The sequence below is a fragment of the Podarcis pityusensis genome (assembly GCF_964106645.2).
Source record: "Podarcis pityusensis genome assembly, chromosome: 13".
Classification (NCBI taxonomy): domain Eukaryota; kingdom Metazoa; phylum Chordata; class Lepidosauria; order Squamata; family Lacertidae; genus Podarcis; species Podarcis pityusensis.
In genome coordinates, this window is record NC_138038.1 from 35,166,257 (window position 1) to 35,172,256 (window position 6,000).

Sequence of the window (6,000 nt, forward strand, 5' to 3'; positions counted from 1 at the left end):
TGGCAGAATGTTTTGCTAAGTCTATGATGAGTTAGCAACAATAGTGTTAATTAGCTATCCTTGAAGCTCTCTGAGATCCAGGAAGAGGAGTGGGTGAGGATTTTAATGGTGCTCTTCTCTCCGCATGGAAGGCTTGGCTACCAGGTACAAACGTGTGACATCCAAGACCTAGAATGGTCAAATGGCCTGGGCACATTGGGCCGCATTGTGGGGGTGACGATACCTGTATGGCTTAGCCATGCATGTTTTACTGCTCATGACCTGTAACCTTTCCTGATGTATGTTTAAGAATGTTTTATGACTCTTTTGTGTGCTGGGTTTGAACTACTATATAAACTTTTATTCTGATGTGTCTCGGGGCAGACTTTCTTAACTGGCACATTGAGCGAGCTCTGTCCTATTGCAATAGCTGCAATAAATGCTGGGTGCTGGACTCAAGAATTAGTTTCCTTGGTTCTGTGATTTATTCAAAAGGCGGTTGTTCCTCACCTGGGTAACAAACAAGGTGGTGTTACTACACTGGGAATTGTAGCTCCGAGTGTACCACAGTTCCCATAATTACTGTGAGTATGCTTTGTATGTATGGTGTGCACACGTGATCTTTTCTTTCCCTGCCTTCCTTCTTTGGTAGATTCCCCACCCTTAACTTCTCTGCCTCCAAATTGTATAGCTTCAATTTGTAGCTTGCTGTTATTCGCTTCAGGGCCTGAGGAGGTTGCAAAGGAGGGAGAACTGGGCTGGATGTAACTTCTCCCTCACTCCATCCCTACAATGGGAAAAGCTCCCCTTGCTGAATTTCGCCCTTCATTGCAGTTATTGGAAGGTACCAAGTGCCTGGCTGCACCCTGAGTTTGAGGGTAGGAGATCTAAATGCCCGACCTTAGGTGAAGAGGCTCAGATATGTCTATTAAACCCTTCTGTATAACTGCCTTGGGCAAGTATCTGTGCTATTATGACTTCTTTAAAGCCCATAATTTTTTTATTACTTCAGGGTGTATTCGTCAACCTTCTTGTTAATGGTTCGTAGTTTCATAACACTTGTGAGAGTTCGCACTTGGCAGGCTGCTAAATTTGTAAACAGTTGAGTGAAAAAGGCAACTGTTTAGGCTTGCACAGGATCACAGCTAACAGCATTAAAAGATATACAGTGGAACCTTGGTTCTCGAACTTAATCCATTCTGGGAGTCCTTTGGACTCCTGAAACCATTTGAAAACCAAGGTGCGGCTTCCGATTGGCTGCAGGAGCTTCCTGCACTCAAGTGGAAGTCGTGTCAGACGTTCGGCTTCCGAAAAACGTTTGCAAACCAGAACACTTACCGGTACTTCCGGGTTTGCAGTGTTCAGGAGCCGATTTGTTCGACAACTAAGCCGTTCGAGAACCAAGGTACCACTTTATAAATGATTCATGTGAATGAAATATGTTGTATCCCAGGATGTCTTGGGATCAGACACATAAAGGAGACTGCAGCTCAGTGGCAGAACACCTGCTTTGCTTGCAGAAAGTCCCAAGTTCAGTCCCCGGCTCTTCCAGGAGGGCTGGGAGATACTCTGACTTTGGTGTGACCTTGAGATCCCTTCCAACTCTACGGTGCTACGACTCCCTGCCTGAAATCATGGAAATTCTCTGCCAGTCAGCGTAGGGCAATGCCGAGCTAGATGGACCAGTGTTCTGACTCTGCGTATAGCAGCCTCCTCCTATATGTTCAGTCCTGGTTGGCCCTGGTGAAGCCTAGAGTTTTAGGTTCAGATCGTCTCTCCTCCCACAGAACCCAGGAGTTTTGTCTTTTTAGCTCTTGCCCTCTCTGACTTGATTTCCATCCACAGAATTCAGAAGCCAGCATCCTAACCCTCTCAAACTCGGTAGAAAATAAGAAGCGTGTGGCTGGATCAGGCGAAAGGCCCATTTAGTCCAGCACCCCACAAGGGCCACCGACCCCATGTAGCGACTGCCTTTGCGCTGAATACCCCCCTCCCAGATATCAGGGAGTCAGGGGTGAGGATCGTGGCCACTACATATAATAGCTGGCTACTCAACCAAGGCAAAATGTACGAGTCCCTAGTGACCACCCTAATCACTCATGTGAGGAAATAAGTCACACTTGGCTCAGACGGACTTGCAATTAAGCATACTTCGGATGAGTCTGCAAATCTTGATGCATGATCCTCCGCCTTAACCGCCCCATGACATCTCTTTTCTCCCACACCACACTGGATTTCTCTGTCTTTTCAAAGATGCAGAGGATCCTCTTCTTCCCGTCACCCCCCTTTCAAATGAACTTTGTGTGTGGTGACAGTCACAAGGCTTGACTCTGCTCTTTCATCAGCACCATTGAGTCAGCAAAACCCAGGGTTGTAAAGTGTCAAGAAGGCTGGATAAATGGGGAAATTAACAAGGCCTACGTGAGGCACAGCCCTGACGGGATCATGTTTCCACTCAGCCGATAAAACTGGCTCAAACTGGATTAGCTGGCGTCAACATGCCCATGGCAAACCGCACTCTCCACCTCGATCTGTGCCCCTCATTACAAACTCAGGTATCAACCTGTTTCTCATCAGCAGACCAGCAGCCTAGTCTTTATTTTCAAATTCTAGGTTGCTGTGAGGAGACTGCAGAAGCAGAGGTCAAGGAATACCGGGGCCTTGTTTCTCTCTCTCTTTTTCTAATGCTTTTTTCCAAACTGATAAGTCAGCAAAGCCTGTAACGGAGGCCCTGAGGCATGAAAGTTATTAATTGCTAATTAAAAGCCACTAACGGCACCCACGGCTTGCTGAGTTGGGCCTTTTCTATCTTGTGGCCAGGACTATATCACCTTAATTGGACTCATTAACACATGACATCTTTGGGGTTACAACCCGTAATCTCTCAGAATAAATGTTATTTTGCTGAGCATGGCAGGAAAAAAACCAACCCCAATGCTAGCTATAGTTCATATGGAGGAAGGTGCTTGGCATTTCAGGAGGCTGACGAAGGTGTTAATCTGTGCTCTGCAAGTGGATTTGCTGACAGGGCAATCTGTAGCTCGGAGAGTGTTGGACTACGACTTGGAGGGGACCAGGGTTCGAATCCCCACTCAGCCATGAAACTCACTGGATGAGCTTGGGCCCGTCACCATCTCTTAACCCAACTTACCCCTCATAGGGTCATTGTGAGGATGAAATGGGGAGGAGAAGAACCATGTTCACCACCTTGAGATCAGGGGAAGATAAAGGCGGTACAGTGGTACCTCGGGTTACAGACGTTTCAGGTTACACACTCCGCTAACCCAGAAATAGTACCTCAGGTTAAGAACTTTGCTTCAGGATGAGAACAGAAATTACATGCTGGCGGCGCAACAGCAGTGGGAGGCCCCATTAGCTAAAGTTGTACCTCAGGTTAAGAACAGTTTCAGTTTAGAATGGACCTCCAGAACGAATTAAGTTCTTAACCCAAGTTACCACTGTATAGAAATGTAATAAATGAATGAAAATCCTTTCCTTCTGCAGGACACTTGAAACGTCCCCCTTAACACCTGTGTGCATGTGTGACAGATAGCTGTCAGCCCACTCATGACAATATATATAGAACCCCAGTCAAAAAGCCAGACCCTTTCACCCAGCCTCTATGTACTGACAGGAAGACTCCTTGCCACAAGCAACAACAGCCTCTTCCTCGCAGGTATCTCAACAAATTATCTTCGGAAATCCTGATCCGGAGCTTCTGTTTAATGTTCTGTCATGTTTAAATTACATTAATATATGTTAAGCTACCGATCCCAGCCTGCCAACTTGTCAAGTTACAGTATTAGTTAAGCAGGTTGAATGTGCCTACCGGGTTGAATTGCCCTGTAGTCACAACCAGCTACCTCAGATTAATGGCTTAGGAGAAAGAGCTCTATGGAGAGAGGATGCTTGACGTCCAGGCAGGACTGAGTCCTTAGTGCCTGAGCACTGCCAAAGGGCTCGTTGGCACACCTGAGTTTTCCAGCTTGAACCTTACAACTGCCCTGTGAGCTAGGCTAGGCTGAGGGACAACAAGGGACCCAGTATCCTCATGGCTGAATAGACATTTGAGGTTCTACTGCCACAATAAGAGTCCAGTACTCTAAACCAGGGATCAGCAAACTTTTTCAGCAGGGGGCCGGTCCACTGTCCCTCAGACCTTGTGGGGGGCCGGACTATATTTTGGAAAAAAATATGAACAAATTCCTATGCCCCAAAAATAACCCAGAGGTGTATTTTAAATAAAAGCACACATTCTACTCATGTAAAAACACGCTGATTCCTGGACCACCCGCGGGCCGGATTTAGAAGGTGATTGGGCTGGATCTGGCCCCCGGGCCTTAGTTTGCCTACCCATGCTCTAAACTGTACACTATATTGCAGAGAGAGAGAGAGAGAGAGAGAGAGAGAGAGAGAGAGAGAGAGAGAATAAAAGTTTCCTTTTTTTACTTTCTGATTATTTTGGTCAGGGAAAAACCCTCCCAAACAAATTAAATTCCTTCCCAAAGCATAGGAGCCAAGCACAATTTATGATAGTAGCAATGGTGTTTCGCAGGCTCTTTTCTCACTTCTAGTTGAAACAGGTTCCAGTTTAGCATTGCGTTCTGCAAGAGAAGAGCAAGAACTGAGTCATTCTGGTGTCAGCTCACTCACAAAGATATTATATCAGCAGTAGTAGCCAAGTGTTCTCTAAATGTTATTTTGTAAACTTTGCAAACTGATGTTTAAAGTATCTCCCAAGCGACTGGGCGGGGGGGGGGGGGAAGACTCGTCTCTTCCCATCGAAGAAGTACCCCCAATCTCAGGGTATTGTGACTATGTTGTCACTTTAACCTTGTTTATTTATATTTAATTTTATTTCATAAAATCTATATACCACTTGACTGTTTAAAACAACAACCACCTCAAAGAGACCTGCGGTTATAGGGCTGTATACAAATTTAAAATATATGTACAAATAAAAAAGACAATTGAAATATCCTTTAAAAAGTTAAAAGCAACTATTTAAAAGATTGATTAAATAATAATAATTATTATTGAAATCAACTATAAGCTAAAAACAGATTAAAACACTTGTCAATGATCTACCTATCCAAAGTGTGCTTACTGAATTCAGGCACCACACAGTATTGAACTGGCTTATCAAGTAAGGGTTTATACAACTTTCTGGCATGACTCTTAATGCAGGCCAGCAGCAGGGTCCACTCTTGTCCAATGCCGATTTGCCATTAATAGGCGGGCACACAGTTAATTCACATGAACATAATGCTGGCCATAAACCACAGTCACATTGGTTGCTCTGCCCACTTCGGCCTCTGACCCTGCCCATCACTGGCAAGTGGCCCCCAGAAGCTTGCCCAGAAAGGAATGTGGCCCTTATGTCTCCCATCCTTGGTTTACACTGAACGTCCCGGTCTGGGCTGTTAGTCTCCCCACCACTTCTGCTGTGAGTTAACAAACCACAACCCCTGACTTCGCATTATGGCTGAATCAGGAACTGTGGCATTTCAAGCCTTAAAACAGCAACGACTCACACAGGGCTCTGTCCAATGCTAGTCAGATTCAGAGTAGGCCCATTGAAATTAATGGGCATGACTTATGGAGGCCTGTTAAGTTCAATGAGTTTATAGCTCACCCCAAAGTTTGTTCTTTGCTTATTGTTTGTGGTAAGCTATGGCAAAATAAACCACAATCCCTACTTTGGACATAATGGTATGTCAGGGATCGTGGCTTAACTATGGTTTACTTAACAATGATTTAACCTGGTTTTCTGTGACGTGTGATGAAGCCCTCTGTTACTTGCATAATTTACTTTTTTGCTTCTAGGATCAAAGTATGTATGAAGACCTACAGACTAATCATGGAATAACTTATGTCGTGGTAGCCATTCAGCTTCTGATGTTTTCCTCAAGTACTTCTCATAGTCTTGTCAAACCTATACTGTATTCAGTCTTAAGAACTAAAAACTTGCCCTTTTGATGAATGAAATTGTCAAAGGTTCTGAACCTCATGTTTGTGTGC